This window comes from Cricetulus griseus (genome assembly GCF_003668045.3).
Source record: "Cricetulus griseus strain 17A/GY chromosome 1 unlocalized genomic scaffold, alternate assembly CriGri-PICRH-1.0 chr1_0, whole genome shotgun sequence".
In the NCBI taxonomy this organism is placed as follows: domain Eukaryota; kingdom Metazoa; phylum Chordata; class Mammalia; order Rodentia; family Cricetidae; genus Cricetulus; species Cricetulus griseus.
The window spans coordinates 222,834,760-222,858,491 of record NW_023276806.1 but is presented as its reverse complement, the minus strand read 5'-3'; the positions used below and the strand labels follow the sequence as shown (position 1 = coordinate 222,858,491).

At 41.9% G+C, this 23,732-nt stretch overlaps 1 protein-coding gene and 1 pseudogene across 1 annotated transcript in view; one reads left to right on the top strand and one right to left on the bottom strand.

Moving 5' to 3' along the window:
• The window catches only part of Cntnap2 (contactin associated protein 2), a 1,481,094-nt gene that overhangs the window by 1,281,273 nt on the left and 176,089 nt on the right, over nt 1-23,732 (top strand). The window lies entirely within an intron of this gene.
• Nucleotides 935-5,745, bottom strand: LOC103163221 (annotated as a pseudogene).

The following is a 23,732-nucleotide window of genomic DNA, read 5'->3' as shown; positions in this document are numbered from 1 at the left end:
CTCTGTTGAGATTTCTCTGTTTAGATCTGTACCCCAGAGGATTTTTAACAATATCCCATGTTGGATTATTTGGTCTTTTGATGTCCATTTTCTTGAGTTCTGTTGTTGTTGTTGTTTTTGGTTCAGGCAACCTTTTTTAACTGGTACATGGTAGACTTCAATAACATCTTTAAGGCAGAGAAAGTATCTCTGCATGCCCCAGAGGTAGCACACACAGAGAGATGACTGACAAAGACTAGATGCCGGTGAATCAGAGGCTCTACAATAGCCCAGGCTCAAGGGGAAAGGTGACCACACAGCTGGACAAAGGTAACACTGACTGCCAAAAACAAGAATTACAGCATAGCAGAGCTCCAGCCCAGCCCCATGGAGACCTACTTCATCTCTAGCCAGGCTTCTCAGCTGTAAACAGACAGTAAGGCTGCCCTGTTTACCTAGACAACTGGTATGATAACCACTTGAGATAACATAAAAGGAAAGTTCACTGTAAGCACTGGACAGAGAGTAATTAATTGTGTTATCACTTTAAGTTGAAAACAATTCAGACAGGGCCCAACCTTGGGCCTACGGGAAAGGTGCCTTGTATTTTCCTCTCAGGGAAAGAAGTAAAGGGTAGCTTTCCCAGGTACCCAACCTAAGGAAAGAGTAGAGGTTAGAGCTAGCGTTGCCAGATGACCAATCTGATGGGCTCCTCTGTGCCCACTTCCTGGCACTTCATGCAGGGTGTGTGCAAGAGTCATTCCCCTGGGGTAGCAGCTCGGTGTCAACAGAGGTACAAGGAGGTATGTGCTGGTATTCACAAACTGGAAGGATGAGCAGGTGCCAAGTTAGGAGCAGGTCTGGGTGGCCCACAGCCGATATCTGCCTGGTGCAAGGCCGGACTGCTGTGGTTCTCCCAAGGGCCTCAGGAACCCGGAAGCATCACTCAGTCCTATGGCTGGTCCCTTAAATGTCCATCTCAAACTATGACTCTTCACCGCCTGCCCGCTTATCTTCCGGGCTGCTATACAGGTGGCTCTGACTGGTTTGCATAGAAGGCTCATCGCTGGTGGGGCTAGGGAACCCAGGAATAGCTGGCAGGTCCTTCAGGGGTGTTTTGGCCACAGATGAGTTCCAACACTCGATCAGGAATTTCTGGTCATAGATGATCCTGGCTACTCCCGGGGTGTTGCTGAAGAACGTGCCACCCAGGTGGTGCTATAGTCCCCTGGCAGGAGCTACATGCCATCACCAAGGGCTACCCTGTGAGTGGGGATGGCCCTGCTGGGAGTCTGGCTGCAGCTGGTGCCCCCAGATATATCTTCTATGGGCAGCCCACCACCCTCCAGCAGCCCCTCCTTCTTGAGTTCTTTGTATATTTTGGAGATCATTCCTCCGTCAGATATGGGGTTGGTGAAGATCTTTTCCCATTCTGTAGGCTGCTGTTTTGTCTTGACGATCATGTCCTTTGCTTTACAGAAGCTTCTCAGTCTCAGGAGGTCCCGTTTATTCATTGTTACTCTTAGTGTCTATGCTACTGGTGTTATATTTAGGAAGTGGTCTCCTGTGCCAATGAATACAAGGCTACTTACACTTTCTCTTCTATGAGGTTTAGTGTGGTCTTTGATCCATTTGGACTTGAGCTTTTTGCATGGCCATAGATAAAGATCTATTTGCATTCTTACATGTGGACATCCAGTTATGCCAGCATCATTTGTTGAAGATGCTTTCTTTTTCCATTTTATAGTTTCAGCTTCTTTGTCAAAAATCAGGTATTCATAGGTTGTGAATTTATACCAGGGTCTTTGATTTGATTCCATTGGTCCACCTGTCTTTTTATACTTTTTATACTTTTTATTACTGTAGCTTAATAGTAGAGTTTGAAGTCAGGGATGGTGATGCCTCCAGAAGTTCCTTTATTGTACAGCATTTTTTGGCTATCCTGGGTTTCTCTGTTTTTCCAAATGAAGTCGAGTATTGTTCTTTCAAGGTCTGTGAAGAATCTTGCTGGGATTTTATGTTGAATCTGTAGATTGCTTTTGGTAAGATTACCATTTTTACTGTGTTAATCCTACCTATCCAAGAGCATGGGAAATCTTTCCATTTTCTGATTTCTTCTTCAATTTCTTCTTTCAAAGATTTAAAGTTCTTGCCATACAGGTATTTCACTTATTTGGTTAAAGTTACCCCAAGATATTTTATGTTGTTTGTGGCTATGTGAAGAGTGATATTTCCCTGATTTCTTTTTCAGTCCATTTATCATCTGTATATAGGAGGACTATTGATTTTTTGAGTTAATTTTGTATCCTGCCACATTACTAAATGTGTTTATCAGATATAGGAGTCCCATGGTAGAATTTTGGGGGTCTCTATCATATCATTAGCATATAGCGAAAGTTTGGCTTCTTCCCTTCCAATTTGTATCCCTTTGATGTCCTTTTGTTATCTTACTGCTTTAGCTAGGACTTTGAGCACTATATTAAATAGGTATAGAGAATTGCACAGTCTTGTCTTGTTCCTGATTTTAATGAAATAGTTTTGAGTTTCTCTCCATTTAATTTGTTAGCTATTGGCTTGCTGTATATTATCTTTATTATGTATAAGAATATTATTTTCATCCCTGATCTTTCCAAGACCTTTATCATGAAGGGATGTTGGATTTTATCAGGGATGGCATCTAATGAGATGGTTATGGTTTTTTTTTTCTTTCATTTGTTTATATGGTGGATTACATTGACAGATTTTTACATGGTGAAGCATCCCTGCATCTCTGGGATGAAACCTACTTGATCGTGGTGCATGACTTTTCTGATGTGTTCTTAAATTTGGTTTGCCAGTATTTTACTGTGTATTTTTCATCAATGTTCATGAGGGATATTGGTCTGTAATTCTTTTTCTTAGTTGTGTGTTTGTGTGGTTTTGGTATCAGGGTAACTGCAGCCTCATAAAAAGAATTTGTTAATGTTCCTTATGTTTCTGTTGTGTGGAACAATTTGAGGAGTATTGGCATTAGATCATCTTTGAAATTCTGTGCTGAAACCATCTGATCCTGAACTTCTCTTGGTAGGGAGACTTTTGATGACTGTTTCTATTTTCTTAGGGGTCATAGGTCTATTTAATTTGTTTATCCAGTCTTTCCTTTAAATTTTCCAATTTAATTGAGTACATGTTTTTGAAGTATGACCTGATTTACTCTCTGGATTTCCTCAGTGTCTATTGTTATGTCCCCCTTTTCATTTCTGATTTTGTTAATTTGGATATTCTCTCTCTGTCTTTTGGTTAGTTTAGATAAAGATTTGTCTATTTCGTTCATTTTCCCAAAGAACCAACTCTTTGTCTCATTTATCTTTTGTATTGTTTTTTGTTTGTTTCCATTTTATTGATCTCAGTCCTCAATTTGATTATTTCCAGACATTAAGTTCTCCTGTGTGAGTTTGCTGCTTTTTGTTCTAGAGCTTTTAGTTGTCCTGTTAGTTTGCTAGTGTGAGATCTCTGCTTCTTCTTTATGTAGGCTTTTAGTGTGTCCCATAAGTTTGAGAATGCTATGCAGTCAGGTTCATTGAATTTTAGGAAATCTTTAATTTCTTTATTTCTTCCTTGGCTTATTGGTGATTCAGTTGTTCAATTTCTATGAATCTGTGGGCTTTCTACAATTAGTGTTGTTGTTGAATTCTAACTTTAAGTCATGGTGATCTGATAAGATACAGGTGTTTTTCCATTTTTTTTATATCTATAGAGGTTTGTTTTGTTACCAAGTTTGTGGTCAATTTTAGAGAAGGTTCCATGAGGTACTGAGAAGAAGCTATATTCTTTTGTGTTTGGAGTTAATATTCTGCAGATGTCTGTTAAGTCCATTTGAGTCATAACATCTGCTAGTTCCTTTATTTCATTGTTAAGTTTCCATTTAGTAGACCTGTGCAGTAGAAAAAGTGGGTGTTTAAGTCCCCCACTATTAGTGTGGGGGACTTGATATGTGATTTAAATTTTAGTAATGTTTCTTTTACAAATGTGGGTACCCTTATATTTGAGGCATATATGTTCAAAATTGAGACTTCTGAATTGAGATGGATTTTTCCTGTGATAAATATGAGATGTCCTTCTTCATCTCTTTTGGGATATTATAATAGCTACAACAGCTTGTTTCTTAGGTCCATTTGATTGCAAAATCTTTTCCCAACCCTTTAAGGTAATGTCTGTCTTGGGAGTTAAGTAGTGTTTCTTGTATACAGCAGAAGGATGGATTCTGTTTTCATATACATTCTGTTAGACTGTGTCTTTTTATAGGCGAATTGAGTCCATTGATGTTAAGGGATATTAATAACCAGTAATTGGTAGTTCCTGTTAGTTTTGTTTTTGGTGGTGGTGGTGGTGGTATTGTGTGTGCATTTCCATTCTTTGGGATTTGTTGTGGGATTATCTTTAGCCTGTGTTTTTGTGAGTATAGCTGACTTCCTTGGGTTGGAGTTTTCCTTCTAGTACTTTCTGTAGGGCTGGATTTGTTGACAGATATTGTTTAAATCTGATTTTGTCGTGGAATATATTGTTTTTCTCTATCTATGGTGAATGAAAGTTTTGCTGGATATAGTAACCTGGGCTGGCATTTGTAGTCCCTTAGTGTCTGCATAATGACTGTCCAAGACCTACTGGCTTTTATTGTTTCCATTGAGAAGCCAGGTATAATTCTGATATGTCTGCCTTTATATATTATTTGGCCTTTTTTCCTTCACAGCTCTTAATATTCTTTCTTTATTCTTGATGTCTAGTGTTTTTATTATTATGTGGCAAGGGGACTTTTTTTTTTGCTCTAGTCTATTTGGTGTTCTGTAAGCTTCTTGTACTTCCATATAAGCATGTCCTTATTTGGGTTGGAAAAGTTTTCTTCTATGATTTTACTAAAAATATTTTCTGTGCTTTTGAGCTGTATTTCTCCCCCACTTCTATACCTAGTATTCTTAGGTTCAGTCTTTTCATGGTGTCTCAGATTTCCTGGATATTTTTGTTTAAAAAAAGTTCAATTTAACATTCTCTTTGACCAATGAATCTATTATCTCTATTGTGTCTTCAACATCTGAGATTCTCTCTTCCATCTCTTGTATTCTGTTGTTTACACTTGCATCATAGATCCTGGTTGTTTGCCCATATTTTCCATTTCCAGAATTTCCCCAGTTTGTGTTTTCTTCATTGCCTCTGTTTCCTTTTTTAAGTCTTGAACCATTGCCTTCACCTGTTTGGTTGCTTTTTCTTGGTTTTCTTTTATGGATTTGTTTATTTCTTCCAATGTTTTGTTTGTCTTTTCCTCTATTTCTTTAGGGAAGTTTTTCATTTCCTCTTTAAATGATCTCTACCATCTTCATAAAGTTATTTTAAGGTTGTTTTCTTCTGCATAGGGATGTTTAGGTCTTGCTGTTGTAGAGTCACTAGTTTCTGGAGGTTCTGTATTGCTCTTTATATTGTTGGGTGTCTTCTTACATTGTTGTCTACCCATCTCTTCCTCTGATCAGTATAAGTGGAGCCTGTGTTTCTGAGGGTCCCTCTTTCTCCAATTGGTATAAATGGGGGCTGTTCCTCCATTGATCAGTCATCCAGTTGTAAGTAGGGCTGCATCTCTTGTGATTTCTCCTCTAGGTGCAGGTGGTTTGGATGCTCGGGAAGTTCCTGATGCTGCTGGGATCACATACACAGAATGGCATTGGAGGCTGGCTAGGACACAGGTTCTCTTTCCCAGACAAGCTTCTTACTCTGGTTTCTGGCAGCCAAGCTGTCCATGCTTCTGAGCTGTCTGGCTCATGTAACTAGTCCTGCTCCCCAGTCAGTTGGGCATCTTTTTTCTTTTTTAAACAATGAAATATTTTTCCCAAAATACTTTTGAGGTAAGATGATTCTGACTTAGTATTATAAAACATTCCAACTATATGATCTTCCTTATTTGAGAAACTATTTTTTGGCTGGTATTATTTTCAAATCAAATTAAAGTATGTTGACAATAGCGGAATGCCCATTATGCAGACAAGGGGACCTGGAAGAGAAGTGTATTCTCTTTAGAGGAGGTGACAGGATCTATCTATGTCCAGCTCCATCTTGCCCCAGTGGATATAGGGACCAGGGTCAACTTAGCATCAAGTAGGGCTTTTACAGACCCACAAAACTGTGCTAAAACTTTTTTTAAGACTCAGAAGAAAACACAGAATTTTGGGGTTAGAAGCTGCTTTCATCTGTAACATTAAGATATTGCCCTTTATGCCACTGTGATGGTAAAGTAAAACTTTGCATAACTCTCTAGAGAAGATGCTAAGGACAGTGAAAGTCATAATGTGCCCCCGATGAGAATAGTAGAACTCTAAAAGCTTCTGTAAGGAGGGGTGACAGAGTCCTCTCTTTGACTCTTCCTTGCTTCCTGCCTGGACAGTCTTGGTCTGGCAAGTCAATGCCCTCCATCTTTGCAGCTACTATCTTTATCTGACCGTGATGATTAATCTCCACTGCCAACTTGATAAGACATAGAATCACTTGGAAGACAAGCCCTGAGCACCCTTGGGGGATATCATTTTAAATAGGTTAGTTGAGGAAAGAAGAGCCACCCACTGTGGAGACACCATTGCCTGGGCTAGGATCCTGTACTTTATGAAAAAAAAAAAAAAAAAAAAGCAAGTGAGTTGAGCACAAGCATTTATTACTCCATGAGCCTTGGCACTCCGATGCAATGTGTCCAGTTGCCTCAAGCTCTGGCTGCTGTTGCTTCCCCACCATAACTGATTATAGCAGTGGTTCTCAGTCTGTGGGTCATGACCCCTTGGGGTGGTCAAATTACCCTTTCATAGTGGTTGCCTGTGACCATCCTGCCTATCAGATATTTACATTATGATTCATAACAGTAGCAAAATTACAGTCATGAAGTTGCCATGAAAATAATTTTATGATTGGGGGTCACCACAACATGAGGAACTATATTAAAGGGTCTTGGACTATGAGACAAAACAAGCACTTTTTCCCTGGCCCAAGTAGCCCCAAGTATTTTATCACCTCACCAAGAAAAGAAACTAAGATTCCCTAGCCTTGTCAAGAAGCATCCTCTGCTCCAGTTACATGATCCCCAGCTGCAGTGGTTTAAAAGAAAATGGCCCCCAAAGGGAGTGGTGCTATTAGGAGGCTGACTTGTTGGAGGAAGTGTGTCACTGTGCAGGAGGGTTTTGAGGTCTCTTTTCTCAAGCTTCACTCAGTGTGACAGTCAACTTCCTGTTGCCTGCAAGATGTAGCACTCTCAGGTGCAGCACCACATCTGCCTGCATGCCTCCATGCATGCACCCCTTCATGGACACAATGAACTGAACCTCTAAAGGTGTAAACAACCCACCCTCAATTAAATGCTTTCTTTATAAGAGCTGCCATGGTCAACGTTTCTCTTCACAGCAGCAGTAAACCCTAACTAAAGCGCCAGCCAATTCCACTTTGCTGATAACAAACCTACTCTATCCCAGCTCAGTCAACCCTCTTGTAGTTCTGGCCCACCACTGTTCATCCCCAGCCTGAACCTCATCCTTCTGCTTTCCCTACTGTAGATGGAGTTTCTGTCCAGCCTGGTCCTGCCCCAAATAAACACACAGAGACTTCTATTAATTATAAACTATTTGGCCAATGGCTTAGACTTCTTACTGGATAACTCTCTCTTAATTATTAATCCATAGCTACTAATCTGTGTATTTCTGCATGGTCTTATCTTACCGGAGAATTCTGGACCTGGTACTCCTTCTGAAACTACATGGCTTCTCTCTCATGGCCTCTCTCTGTGTCCTCTCCCCAGAATTCTCCTCATCTGGTAGCCCCACCTATACTTCCTGCCTGGCTGCTGGCCAATCAGTATTTTACTCATCAACCAATAAGAGAAGCATATATACAGAAGGACATCCCCCATACCCCTACATGGACTATTCCCATGTCCTTTGCCCCTCAAAATAACCGCATCTCCCAGTGTCACCTTTCTCAAGACATCTACTAAGATGTGTCCAGTTTGGGTGACCTATGCTATGGATAAAAGAATATGACATTTACTAATGAACTGTCTTGTGCATATTTATTCATCTTGGATTTCTCTTCCCAATTATTTTAAAGGACACTTGAGGGCAGCAGTGACATCAGTCAGAGTTCTTCACACAACAGAACAATAAAAGCCAATAACTTTATAACACTGTGTGAATGTTTGTGTGGTCCATGCAGGCACATGTGCAGGTACACCCGCTGAGCCATCTCCCCAGGCCCAGAAGAGATCAGTGTGTGTGTGTGTGTGTGTGTGTGTGTGTGTGTGTGTGTGTGTGTGGTGTGTGTGTTAGTGTGTGTGTGTTAGTGTGTGTGTGTGAGTGTGTGAGTGAGTGTGTGAGTGAGTGTGTGTGTGAGTGTGTGTGAGTGTGTGTGTGTGTGAGTGTGTGAGTGTGTGTGAGTGAGTATGTGTGAGTGAGTGAGTGTGTGTGAGTGTGTGAGTGTGTGTGAGTGTGTGTGAGAGTGTGTGTGAGAGTGTGTGTGAGTGTGTGTGTGTGAGTGTGTGAGTGTGTGTGAGTGAGTATGTGTGAGTGAGTGTGTGTGTGAGTGAGTGTGTGAGTGTGTGTGTGAGTGTGTGTATGTGAGTGTGTGAGAGAGTGTGTGTGTGAGTGTGTGAGAGTGTGTGTGAGAGTGTGTGAGTGAGTGTGTGAGTGTGTGTGTGTGAGTGTGTGTGTGAGTATGTGTGAGTGAATGAGTGTATGTGTGAGTGTGTGAGTGTGTGTGTGAGTGAGTGTGTGTGTGAGTGAGTGTGTGTGTGAGTGTGTGTGTGAGTGTGTGTATGTGTGAGTGAGTGAGTGTGTGTGTGAGTGAGTGTGTGTGTGAGTGTGTGTGTATGTGTGAGTAAATGAGTGTGTGTGTGTGAGTGTGTGAGTGTGTGTGAGTGTGTGAGAGTGTGTGTGTGAGTGAGTGTGTGAGTGTGTGTGTGTGTGAGTGTGTGTGAGTGAGTATGTGTGAGTGAGTGAGTGTGTGTGTGAGTATGTGTGAGTGAATGAGTGTGTGTGTGAGTGTGTGTGTGTCAGTATGTGTGTGTGAGTGAGTGTGTGTGAGTGTGTGTGTGAGTGTGTGTGTGTGTGTGAGTGAGTGTGTGAGTGTGTGTGAGTGAGTGAGTGAGTGTGTGAGTGAGTGTGTGTGTGAGTGTGTGAGTGTGTGTGTGTGTGTGAGTGTGTGTGAGTGAGTATGTGTGAGTGTGTGAGTGTGTGTGAGTGAGTATGTGTGAGTGAGTGAGTGTGTGTGTGTGAGTATGTGTGTCAGTATGTGTGTGTGAGTGTGTGTGTGTCAGTATATGTGTGTGAGTGAGTGTGTGTGTGAGTGTGTGTGTGTCAGTATGTGTGTGTGAGTGAGTGTGTGTGTGAGTGTGTGAGTGAGTGTGTGTGTGTGAGTGTGTGAGTGTGTGTGAGTGTGTGAGTGTGTGTGTGTGAGTGTGAGTGTGATGGGAATAAGTTGTAAGATTATGGAGGTAAATCAACCACATGATCTTCAGCAGTCAGCATGATGTAGGACCAAGATAACCCGTGGTGTAACTGAGTCCAGACCTTGAAGTCTTGGGAAGCAGGAGAGCTGGTGATATACAAGCCCCAGTGAGAAGCCCAGGGTCTGACAACTAGGGCATATGGAAGGGTCTTAGGGCATGACAAGAAGGATGCCTCAGTTCAATAAGAGCAGCAAACTCTCGCTCTCTCCCCTTTTCACTCCACCCGGGTTCTTATTGGAGTGGATGGTCCTCACACACATGAGCAAGGCAGATTTTTAAAATCATTCCTGTTTGAGAATTTTATACATGTATATAATACATTTTGATCAAATCCATCCTTACTTCCCCTACCCCTCAACTTTCCCCATAACCCCTCATGCCACGTTTCCCTCCTACTGTCCTGGACACTGATGCCACTTAGTGCTGCCATCTGCTGAGACCTGCTCAGTCTATTGGGGGCCACGATCCTGAAGAAAAGTGATTCTCCTTCCTTCAGCACCCATGAATTGCCCATGGCTCCCCAGCTGGGGCTGGAATGCTATGATCCCATCTGCTGCTTCAAATGCTAAACCTCAAACACACAGAAATAATGCTTTCCCAGTTATCTGAGCATAACATTCAACATAAATATTGATTTTATTGATTTTTGTTATTAATAAATCATAAATGTAAATCAGTTCTTTGATATAAATATAGCTTTAGCATTTATTAAAAATGAAAGCAAATCTGTGCACTGAGATGGATGGGTTTGCTTGTCTAACATGATACAGTTCAAAGATACTAGTCCAAAATGGTGGCAAGAAAAGAAATATATATATATATATAGTTTTCTATAATTAGACCATTGTTTCTATAAGAGCAGAAAACTTTGTATGTAAGGCAAAAACACTACACTTCTTCTCATAAAATAGTCTCTAACCTGAGCTGAGATGTTCTGCCAGTGTTATTTGGCATTGTATCTGACTTCAAGCCATGCATGGTATGAAGTCTGCATGTCCTGTGTTCAAAATCAAGGCCACCAAGAAGCTGTGTGGCACAATAGGACAAGCACTGCTAGAAACACATTGGATTCATTAAATGTTTAATTTGTGATTAACTGATGGTCTTTGAATAGCCAGATACCTTTTGAGTTGTCAATTTTTGTTTTAGCCATCCCCACAGTCAATGACAAGACCCCACATAGGACTGCAACCCACAACTGAAGCTTTAGTTTGAAGCACCTGGTATCTAGCCTTTTTGCTGCAGAGGGCTGAGCATGGACAGACACAACAAGCCAGCTTCTTCCCAGTCATATCAACGCTATCTTGGGGAGTGCAGACATTATTCCCGTTTCTGTGCAAAACAGCAATTTCTAGAATCCAGATAATAAAAGGATGTCTTTTGTTTTGTTATGAAGGGGTCATAGAAGGAAGAGTCTGTGGAAAGACGTACAGCTCCCTCTCCCTAGAAAAGGCTGCAAACCAACTGATTTGTCATTTAGTTAAGAGTCTAATTTGTTAGCACATTGCAACAGAGAGAGTAACTGCCTCTGACGCCTCTTCTGTTAGATCTCAGAAGCAAGACAGGGTTGGGCCTGCTGTTCCCTGAACATGTGGTCACACATCAGCTCTGACAGCTCCGCCCATAATGAGGTCAAGGATTGGCTTTCCTGAGTCTCCGAAATAGACATGGTTGGCCTTCATGTTTCTTCCATGTTCACCCTTCCATGACAACTATCATACCGTGGGACTGCAAATTCCTTCTAGACAGCCAAACTGACAGCTTTTCACATCATTCCAAATCCTCAGCATAGTCCCTGGTTTAAAAAAAAACAGGCTGTGTTTGATAAATACTTGAGAAAAGATCATTTTTTAGAATCAGACTTTAAATTCCATTTCTTATTCTGGAGATAACCCGTTTTTAATGTGCTCTCACCATCCCCAGAAAAAAAAAAAAAGGAAACAAATAAAATTAAAAAAAAAAATACCAACCTGAAGACAAAATGAAATTGGTACAAAGTATTCACATAGAATTCTTAGTTGACCTTTCCTGGTAGCATTAAATTCCTTCTTTGCAGCATTAAATTCACAACCTAAACTACAACAGACAAACTTGACAGGCATCCCACCAAAATACTTATCTCAGTTTGTATCTTTGAGAAATGAAATACAAAGCTATTTTTTCTTCTATGCTTTGCTTTGATGCTATTTAAAAAATAAAAAACCAGTGACAGAATGACTCTCAATCTGTGATATTCATCAAATATTAAAGTCAAGATTTAGCACAGCCTACACATACAACACTTTCATCAAATCATCCAGGTGCTCAAAAGGCACCTTTATTGCTCCTTTTTTCCTGCTTCCCAAACATCTACTTTTTGAGAAGTCACAATAATTACCGAGCTGAACTACAACAAAGACCAGGAAGGGGGGGGGCTTACTTGGACATTCAGATCACAGGCACTTCACAAATGCATCCCACAGACCTACAAGATCTTAGTGGCAGTTTACAATGCCTACAGAAAGATAGGGTCAACATCTGGCGTAGTCAGATTTCTTTTGACTAGTCTAGTCGGTTTTCTTTTGATCATTGCACTAGGGCAGTATTAGCTTTGTTAATGAATAGTAAATACAGAGTGCAGAGAGCTTCCAAGGAACATCCCACGTGCATGCACATATATGACTTACCTCCAAAGCTGTGCAGTTTCAGGATCGATTGACCACTGATTCCAAGGAACAGTCACAAGTGTGATGCCCTAAAAAATATTTTTGCAGTTGTAAGAACCAGCAAGAGACATTGAAACACACCAGCCATCAGTGGGAATTCTAGTCCTGTGGGTGGTCATGCCTGGAGTAGTTCACTGCAGTGGGAGAAGATGGCCTGGGGTGGGCTGGGCTAGGAACTCACTGAATCGCTAGAATGAACAGGGAATGAGGAGAGTTTCCCTCTGTGTTGGAGCTGACATTAGAAGAGGCAAGTGAGGCAGAAGGTGGTGGCTGCTGATAGGCTCACAGCCCAGATCAGAGAGGTCCCACATGACAACAACTCCTGGCCCTTGTCTCTAATACCCCCCTAGGTCAAGGCTTCTTTAAACCTTTTTTCTGCTCACAGCTCCCTTTTGCCTGAGAATTTTTTTTTTTGCACAACTCCAAGTATGTAGGTGTATTATTTGTTATTTGTTGCTATGACAAACTGAGAAAAGTAACTTAAGGAAGCCTTTATCTTGGCTCCCAATTCAAGCAGTCCTCCAAGAGGAGGAAGCCGTGGTGGCAGAAGCATGATGGTGGCTGATCACACTGAGTCCACAATCAAGGAGCAGAGAGCTAAAGATGCTTGCTCTCTGCTTTTTATTCATTCCCAGGCCCATTATGAGGCTCCTCAGTAGGGTCTTTCTGGAAGCATCTTCACGGACACACCCACGGGTATGTTTCCATGGTGACACATACCATCCAATCAAGTTGACGATGAATACTATCATAAGAGGTATATATGATAGACATACAAAACTAAACATTTGCTAATAAAAAGTTATAAAGAAATATGCCTTAAAACAATTTTTGTTACATATAATAAAGAGAAAAGCAATTCATGTACTGAGAATATGCAACCAAGCAATCCAAAAATATACTAGTTTGATACTTTCATTCTAGGAGATAATGGTGAGAAAATACTAGAAATCTTACTGGGACTGGAGAGATGCCTCATCAGTTAAGCACACTGGCTGCTCTTCCAGTGGACCTGGGTTCAAGTCCCAGCACCCACATGGTGGTTTACAACCATCTGAAACTCCAGCTCCAAGGGATCCAACACCCTCTTCTGGCAACCATGGACATGTACACAGTGGTGCCCAGACATATATGCAAGCAAAACACCCATATAATAAAACAAAACTAAATTTAAAAAAATTCAAAGAAACCTTAATCTCTATTATCTGTTATTAAACACAATATTTTTTATTGAAATGGACTCTTTCCTCGTATCATACATCCTGGTCACAGTTACCCCTCCCTCCACTTCTCCCAGCTGCCCTCCTTACACCTCACGTCTCCCCTAGATCCACTCCCCCCCCCCATTTCCTCTTCAGAAAAGAGCAGGTCTCCAAGAGACAACAGCCAAACAGAACAAAAACACAACACTGTAAGACAAGGCAAAAAAAGCTTTCATACTGAGGCTGGACAAGGCAACCCAATAGGAGGAAAAGAGTCTCAGGAGCAGGCAAAAGCGTCAGGAACACCTTCTCCCGCTTTTAGTGGTCCCATAAAAACAGCTATCAGCCATAACATATATGCAGAGGGCTCAGCGCGGTCCATGCAGGCCCGGCGCTTCTCCCTTCAGTCTCTGTGAGCCCTGCCTAACTGATTCAGCGGACCATGGTCCCCCATTCCCTCTGACTCCTGAAATCTTTGCTATCCCCCTTGCATGCTGTTTCCAGATCTGCATGGGGAGAGACCTGATGGTGACCTCCAATTTAGACTCTCTCTTTGTATAATGTCTGGGTGTAGGTCTCTGCATCCTCTCCCACCTGTTTCCAGGGGAAGCCCCTCTGATGATGATTGGACAAGGGACAGATCTCCTATAGCCAGAGAGATTAGAGCAAAGGGGTGAAGGCTCCATCTAGGCACCAGCTCAACCTCTCTGCATCCAATGAGCTGTGTGGATGTTGTCCTCTGCAATAAGGCCCTCGGACGGTTTTCAGAGAATGACCTCTATCTTAGTGCAAGCCTGGGTTGTTAAGGGATCTCCAGGGAACATCCTCGACACAGCTGAATGGAGCACAGTCTCACCGCTGGAAGCCTTGCCTGGCTACAAAAGGCAGCCGATTCAGACTCTGCATCCTCCGTTATTCGGGGTCCTCACTGGGGTCACCCTCAGAGATGCCTGGAAGTTTCCACTGCATTAGATTTCCGTCTCCCTCAGGTTCCATGATTCCAGCTGTCTCTCCCATCACTTTCCACCCATCCTTTTCACCCCCACTCTGGTCCCTGCCCCCACCTGTCCCCCAGTCCACCAGAAAAATTTATTGTGAGATCTATGCGTCCATCTTAGAGACCTCATTTTTACATAGCCCCCTTGGAATCTGTAGATTAATGCTTGTCTACTTAACAGCTAATACCCACTTATAAGTGAGTACATATCATATTTGTCTCTCTGAATCTGGGTTACCTCACTCAGGATGATTTTTGTTTCTAGTTGAATCCATTTTTTGAACAGCTGAGTAATACTCCGTTGTAAACACAGTATTTCTATAAGGGCATAAAACTCTGAAATTGTGTTTGTACAGTAAAAACATTGCAGTTCATAACACATAATGGTCTTGAATCTGAGCTACGGCATTTCAGGCAGGGTTGGATGGCATTGTTTGGGTTTCTGGCACCCACAATGCAAAGCGTGCATGTTGTGTGTTTAGACCTAAGACTGCTTAGAGATCTGTGAGGCAATGCAGGCAAAGGCAGCCAGAAGCACCTCAGATTCGTGATGCATTTGCTTTTGAGTTAGTCAAGCCTTTCCCTGTTAACAGATCTGTTCCATATCCAGTCAGGGTGGTGGGTTACAGATCAAAAAAAAAAAAAGTGATGTCCAGTGTTATTAATTAGCTCATTATCTGGCACACCAATCCAATACAAAAGGTACTTTTACTAGACTGATTTTATTACAGAAAAACTGAGGAACAGAGAAGTCAAAGGGCTTGCTCAAAGTGGCAGAGCACCTGGAACACAGACAGTCACTGTGGCACCTGTCCTCTTGACCCCTGAATTGTGGTTCTCATCAAAGGTGGGGGGGGTGACTGCATTTTAGGAAAGCAGGGCAGAAGTCGGCATCTGGGAATGGTTGCTTGTACTAAGAAGGCTGGGTTTGGTCAGGGGACAGCCCCCTAGAACCCAGAGTCCCCTAGCTGTGGGCCGGGATTGCCTTGACGCTTAGCTCTGCATGTTCCTAAAAAGGAATTTTTGAAATCGAGCATTATTAAACTTAGTTTATGTGCCTTTATTTATTGTACACACATGTTACCTCATTAATGTGTATCATAAAATATCCACAACAGAGAAAATCATTCATTTAATAAAACAAACGACGCACCATAAATTCACTTAAAATAGCATCCACTTGCCCTACAGCTGGAAAAGAAGCCTATGGGAGTGTCTTGATCAAGATCCTACTTTCTCTGGAATTATTTCCTCATTGTCTCAGGTCACTTCTCCCCAGGAAAGTGAGTTCATAAGAAAAGAAGCAAAGAAAGACCCTTGATGTATTATATCATCTTAAAACTATTTAATAAATGAAAACAAAAAAAAATGTTCTTTTAAAAAGCCTGTGCAGTACCCCAAGAAAAAGGTCACCCAACAAGAGAAATTCTCTCTAGAATAATTCTTTTAAATGCCAGAAACAAAGCCAAAGTGTTGATCTGTTCTTTTTTTTTTTTTTTTTTAACATTTCTCACAGCACCTCAACAGCCAGTATATAAAATAAGGCATCAGAGTTCAAGTAATCTAAGCAGCTCCTGGTGACAGAACACGTCTCATTCAGGACCAAAAAAGAAAAAATCATTTTTTTATAAATAACAATAACACAGAGAGGGAGAGAGAGAGAGAGAGAGAGAGAGAGAGAGAGAGAGAGAGAGAGAGAGAGAGAGAGAGTTAAAAGCACTTCAGCAATCCTGGCAGCCCTCAGCCCCCTGGTAGGGCCTCTCAATTCTATAAGCCTTTTGCTACATCTAGAAATGAGTTTTAACAGGGGGAGGCGGCAAGGTGCAGAGCAGCTCAAACATGGAATCTTCGGAGCTCCTGCAAAGTCAGAGTCCCATTAGTCATGCCCCATGGGCCCCCCACCCTGCCTAGGAGAGATCAGATTTTCAAGTTCCATTTTCTCAGCTATCCTCTGAGCTGTGCTAGAGGCACAGGAAAGGCAAATGCATTGTTTCTAGCAGAAGCACAGACCCAGAATACAAGGGCCCTTTTCCCACACAAATCTCCACGGGAACGGGGGAGGGGAGATTGTAAAATGAGACCACTGACTTCCACACAAGGGATAGCATAAGGAGGGGGTAAGATGGATAGATATTGGCCATTTTCAAAGGGATTGACCCGAATCTGTAGCAACCAGGAGCCTCCAGCTCTGAGGGAGTCACAGTCTCTCTCTGCTCTTCTTAAGGCCTCTGCTCCTTTTCCAGGTGAGAGATTTGACAAGAGGGCATGACCCAGGAAATAAACAATACATCAGAAAAGTCTATAGTGATTGTGAGCACATGATAAGAAGTTTTAAACTCACTACGTTTTTAAATGTCATGTTTTTATTGATTATTCAAGAATTTCACACAGTCATACCATGTGTTTTGGTAATAGTCACCCCCAACTCCTCCCTGTAACTGCTCCCACATCCGTACCCACTTAAGGCTAGTACCCATTACTAACTGTCCAAATGCCTCTTTCTCTGACTCTTCCCTGGGATGTTTTTCCTGAGGTGGAGATGGGTAAATGTCTGCCACAAGCCTTTTAAAATCTTCCACCCTGAAATTACTGCATCCCTGCTCTGTGGCTGTGGGGACTGTGACCATAAATGTTCTCTCAAGTGACAGCATACCATAATAGGTTTTCAAGGACATTTTGTTCTTATTCGTAGGTACTCCCTTGGTCATCTTTTCAGTGTGTCCTTGTTAGGCATCTGAACTTTCAGGAGTACATTACAATTCTGTGGATTCTCTCTCTCTCTCTCTCTCTCTCTCTCTCTCTCTCTCTCTCTCTCTCTCTCTCTGGGGAAAGGGTACAGATGCACACTAAGGCGGGCATACATGTGTGTTCTAATACCAAAGTCAACCTTGAGTGTCATTCCCTGAAGCCATCAACTTTATTTTTTTTTAAGGCAAATTCTCTTACTTGGACATGGGGCTTGCTTGTTTGGCTCACAGGCAAGCCCTAGGAATCTGCCTTTCTCTTGACCCCAGTACTGAGATCACAAGCATGCCCCAGGTCTCCTGTTTTTTCGTATAGACGCCGGGGATTGAACTTGGGTCCTCATGCTTGCCTGACAAGTTCTCTACCCACTGAGATATCTCCTTTCTATCTGTGTCTTAATGGGTGGTCAAGCCTTGACAGGGTAACCATGTTCAAGCTGAAGAGCTTTTCAAAAGCCCTCTTGCCTAGGAGCCCTCTGTTTGTAGAGGTGAGTGTCAGTGCGGAAAAGGCAAGTGAGTCTCTTGGGAGAAGCCTGCTTCTTGGCGAAACAGAAGATCAAAGCCATGGAAAGAACAGAAACCTGCACTTTGGACTATGGCTTTGAATGCTGGAAACAGCAAGGGCTTCCAAAGAATACTTTCTCTCATCTAGAATGCAGCTGCCCTGCGAAGACTTAGCCAGTCATATGGCATGTCATGCAGACTTTCCCTGCCTTTACCCAGAAATTGCTTTTGATCGGCAGTTTCCATGATGTCAAAGGACAGGTCAGAGAGCAAACTCTCTAAACAACAAAGGCTTCCTGGAAAGCCACTTGGAGCTGTCCCAAAGAGAGAGAGAGAGAGAGAGAGAGAGAGAGAGAGAGAGAGAGAGAGAGAGAGAGAGAGAATACATATAAGTTCAGGGAGGGAGAATATATGCCCCTGCATCTATACATACTATCTGGAAATCACACATTTCCTAGAGAATCATTTTGAGATTAATTTTATGTCAGAGGAGAGAGTTATAGATACACATAGAAAGCCTTTTGCAAGTGTTTGTTTAATTTCTCTCACAGAAGAATAAATTTATTTCACATAATTATGAATTCATCTATTCTTTTTCCATAGATATGATACAAAAAGAAAACTCTAAAGTAGGGGAAACCCTAATAGAAAGAAATATTAAAGTACATTCTTTTGTTGTTGGCTTCATAATTGAAGCTGCCTCCTCACTTTAAAAAAAAAACATTGTTTTCAGTGTGGCAGAAATAAAATAGCATCTGGCTGAAACCCAACACCCTGTGATATTCATTTTCCAAGATAAATTACACACACGTCATACATAAAGATGGCAAGAGGCATCTCACTGTGTCAGGGGCTCCAAAAGCCCAATTGCCCAGGTCATGCGCAAGGACACAGAGACAAAGTGGCCCAAGTCGTTGTCTTCATTTCCTTTTTTCCTCTCTTCACATTTCACTTCCTTTTCTCCTTCTTCCACCAAAGGCAAAACGTAATAATTTCCTTGACAGTCTCATTTTCAGGAACTCTGGGTAATTCATAATCCTGAATTTATTTTTCCACGAAACATGCTGATATCCCATTATATCTTTCTTCTTTTGGTTTTTTTGGTTTTGGTTTTGATTTTTCCAGGACAGGATCATACTATACAGCTTTGTCTGTCCTGGAACTCACTATGTGGATCAGGACAGCCTCACTCATAGAGACCCGCCTGCCTCTGCCTCTCAAGTGCTGGGCTAAAGGTGTGCATCACTATACCAAGATCCATAACATCTTGATTTATTTTAGTATGTGCCAGGATTTTTCTTGGGCTATGAAGATGCAAGCTGAATGAAACTTCATGTATCAATTCAAGGAGCTTCTGGTCTTTAGCAGACATATATGATACTGTAGCTTAAAATGAGAAAAGCCTTTAGTTGAATTATACTTTTTTAAGTTGGTTTTTTTTTAAGATTTTTATTTATTATGTATACAATGTTATGCCTGCATGTATGCCTGCAGGCCTGAAGAGGGCACCAGATCTTATTATAGATGGTTGTGAGCCACCATGTGGTTGCTGGGAATTGAACTCAGGACCTCTGGAAGAGCAGTCAGTGCTCTTAACCTCTGAGCCATCTCTCCAGCCCCCTGTGTTACACTTTTAATTTATCTCAAACAAGAATAACCAACACAAAACAAAGTTAGGAGAGTCAACAACAACCAGAAAGGAAGGCCGGCACTGGAGTGTGCTATCTCAGGATAAGGACAACACCCGGAAGGCAGAGCCCAGTGTCCTCAGGACTGTCCTCTTCTCAAACTCCTGGCATCAAAAGGAGCTCTCAGGAAATATCATTTTTACAAAGATCTCATCACCTAGTGAGAGCCCTGATAAGTGAGAAATGAACAGCCTCTTGAGTTTCATGTGGTGGAGTGCTGATAGCACAAAAATACGTCTATTCAAGAGAACAGGTCTAGAGAGTTTCTTCAAATCGCATAGCCACCAAAACTGCGTCCTTAAATCCATTCCCCATGCAAAGGGTGAGGTTGTCACTACGACTGTCTTTGTGAAGCTGCCTGTAGAGATGAGGCATGTCCCCCAGAAATGACAGACAGTTTGAGGATAGTTTGTTGGAAGACGGGCCAGATCAAAATGCGTAAACAATAATATCAACAAAATAGAGACAAAACAGCATGCTAAGGAAGATAATGAGTGTGCTGGTTAATTTGTATTGTCATCTTTATGAGACTCATAATCACCTTGGAAACAAATCACTGGGCGTGTCTGCAAGAGATTGTCTGATGTGGGAAGATCTACCCTAAATGTGTGCCATACTGGTCCACGGGCTGAGCCCAGGGACTGAATACAAAGTAGGAAGCAAACTGAGCACAGACATTCATCGCTTTCTGAGGTATCTCTTGAGGTAGACACAGTGTGACTCACGACTTCCTGCTCCTGTCACAGTAACTTCCCCACAGTGATGAGCTGTATTCTTTAGTTTCCCCTTAAGTTGTTTTTGTCAGGTTATTTTGTCACAGAAGCAGGGTAAACACGCTGCTCAACAATTCTGTTTGACTCAGGCAAATCAGCTAAGAAAGAAATAAAACACGGAGTGTTCTGCATCAAGCATAAAGCAGTAGTTCTCAACCTGGGAGTCAGATGATCCTTTCACAGGGGTCACCTAAGACCATCAGCATATCAGGTATTTACTTTACAACTCATAGCAGTAGCAGAATTATAGTTATAAAGTAACAACAAAAATAAGTTTATGTTTGGGGGATCTCAGCATGAGGAAAAGGTCACAGCATTAGGAAGGTTAGGAACCACTGACATAGAGCACACAGGCTGTAATCTACATATTAACAGAAAGGACCCAAATACCTGGCGTATGAAGCAGACACAAGTGATCTCGTTAAATAGTCTACAAATTAATAAATAATTCCTAAAAGCAGCAGCTTCGTGGTAAACCGTGAAGTTAGCAGTGCAAAGGTAAAATTAGGCAGAGGCACCAGATCGGAGACAATTTTACTTGTTTTAGGAGCAGACCAACCTCGCTTTTAAGTTCCATCTAAACAAGCCAACAAAGGAGAGACATGGCAGAGGTGAAAACATCTGTTAATCTGAACTTTTAATTCCTTTGAGTCTACCACTGTACAATCATCATAGAACATTTTCCTGAATAGACTCCTTTTTAGTGAACGATGCATGACTTGATGGACTGGCAGAGCTCCCCGGAAGGCCGCTTTGCAAAGGGAATGCAAATGAAAATACTCCACTGTGGAAAGTCGGTGTGTACCAACAAATTTAAGAAAACACTGTTTTGATAAAAAATTCAAATTTCACTTGGTTCAACTCAGCAATATTTACTGAGTGTGTGCTGGAGGCCGGAGGCTGGCTGAGATTACAAAGCAGGTTTTCTCTTCATATACTTACACCTAGTAAGAAGTCAGAGTCCTAAGTAAAGGACCCTAGCAGAACCTCTATGTTGCCTATTTATTTATTTGTGCATGCGTGCATAGTGAGTGTTTGTGTGATATATATATATATATATATATATACATATATATATGTATATATACTATATATGTATATATTCTAAAAATGGTTTTCAAAATTATGTATGCATGAAAATATTTTTATTTGCATATATTTTTCTAAAAATGACAAGTGTGTTAGCCTTGATTCTTCTGATTCCAACTTGTTCTTAGATTATTCAAGAATATTATGAAAAATTATGTATAATATTGAAGTTAATATTATTTTAATTCTGAGTGCTTAAGTATTATGTTCTGTAAATATGAACATATTTTAAATAGTTAAAATTAAATATTTATATTATCAAATATATAGTATATAATATTAGAAAGAGGGAAAGTATGACAAAATGTTAAAAGTTAAGGAATCTAAGGGCTGAGAGCAGAGCTCAGTGATAAGAACAGTTGTCCACTGTATTCCAGGCCCCAGGTTCCATTCCTAACACCACACAAACGAAAACAAGAAAGCAGAGGAAAGGATATGAGGGGGAGGAAAAGGCGGGCAGGAAATTTGAGCATCTGGATTTGGAGGATGTAGGATTTGTTTGTCTTATTCTGACAACAATTCTGTGTTAGAAGGAATTTCGATACATATTGTTCTTCCAAAAAATTTTAAAACTAAGTGGCTAGAAAGATGGCTCCATGGTTAACTTTTAACATTTTGTCATACTTTGCCTCTTTCTAATATTATATACAATATATTTGATAATATAAAGAGCACGACACAGGTTTGATTCCCAGCACCCACATAGGCTGCTCACACCCACCTGTAACTGCAGTTCCTGGGAGACTTACAATCCCTACACATGGTGCACATACACTCACATGGGCACACACATACAATGAATAAAAACCAGTAGTCAGAAGTTTTACATTTAAACTAAGAGATTGTAAAAGCTTTCGTGAGGTTGATTTTATTTTTCCACAGCACTTCCTAAAATATCCAATCCTGTCCAGCCAACTAAAGCTGCAGTTTCCAGCCCAGACTGCACAGTAGGTTGCCATGAAGACTAGTCAAATTTGGCCTCCCTAGACCAACTGACTCAGAATTCTGGGAGTTCACACCAGATGCTTTCTGTCTGTTTGCAGCTCCAGTGTTTGCTCACACTCTGAACCCTTATCGTTTGCACTCCCCCATGCTTCTTTACATGCTATTCCCATCCTGGCAATGCCCACCTGATTGCAGAAACTGCCATCACTTTCCTAGTGAAGCCTTGGGATGTTGCCACAGCTGCCCACAGACTGAGCCGTCCTCCTCTCCTGCTGTTTATTCCTCCCTTCTCTGTGACTGGAGACCTCATACCATGCTCATCTCCCAACGAACCCTGAGCTCCTTTAGGGAAAACTCCACTTCATATTTGCTTTCATCATGACTGTGAGCCAACTTACAGATAGTATAATTGCATGAAATACTTCCTAAATTAAATACAGATTAGGTTAGACATGATGCTGGGAACACCAAAGGAGGAGCTCTTTCCACTGCATGGAGCACTTTGGGAAGGAGACAGGTCTTATGCTGAATCAAGGAGTAAACAAGACACTATCCCAGCAAGTAGAAGACTGAAAGGAAGAAGAAATGGGGAGCTCAAGTAGCTCATGTGACTTGCACACATTCAAAGTGTAGACAGAATAATTGTGGAGGCTGAGGAGGTTCAAATCTGGGGAAAGAAGGTAGAAAGAGCCTCTAGTCATTCAGGAAATAGAGCCAGCATGCAGCACAAAGCAGGCCCACAAAAACCTCAATAAACGTTTTAGAGGTATAACGAAATCATTAACTTTAATACTTCTTACCTTATATGCTATTAGTGACAACACTTCTCACCAGTATGTAAAATTCTAAAGAGAGAAATCAATTTTCAGCTTAGGAACGAAAAATATGTAGAACAGGTATGGCAACGCCCACAACCCCTAAACTGCACAGGAAGATACCAAAGAAAACACCTGTGGTAGGGCTGACCCTGCTGGCAGGGCTGCAGGTAAGTGGCCCCAAGAACATGAGCTTGGGAGATCTGGCACTGACCCTCATCTGCCTTATGGCAGCATGGGCGAGGAAAAGAGACCCCAGGCCTCATCCCTCACTGCCTGTGTCAGGTAAGAGAGCCACTGGCCCTGAGGTCATGAGAATGGGGAAGCTGGCCCCGCCCCTCACCAGCTGCAGCACTCAGGAGAGTAACCCACCCATCTCACCTGGGCAACACAGCAGACCTGGCCCCCTGATACAGTTGTAGGTGAGCCAGCTCTGAGGGTATGGAAGGAGAACCAGTCCTTCCCCTTACTCCTTGATGCATAAGGTGAGCGAGCTGGGGCAATGCTGGAGAGCTCACCCGCATGGCGAGGATGAGAGACAGATGGTGGACAGACCAACTCAGCAGCCACCCAGACCTCAAAACCAGAGCTATGAGTTGGCCCATCCCAGTATCCTCCCCATCTATGAAATGTTGGAGCATGTGAAGGGGCCAGTCCTGCAGACCCATCTCCATGACACAGGGCAACAACAGGGTATCCAAGAGGAGTCCCAGTGAAGTCCCAATATTAATAGTGAAGCAGAAACCAGAGGCCTCAAACCAGACTAATGGCTCTCTGCAATGAACACTT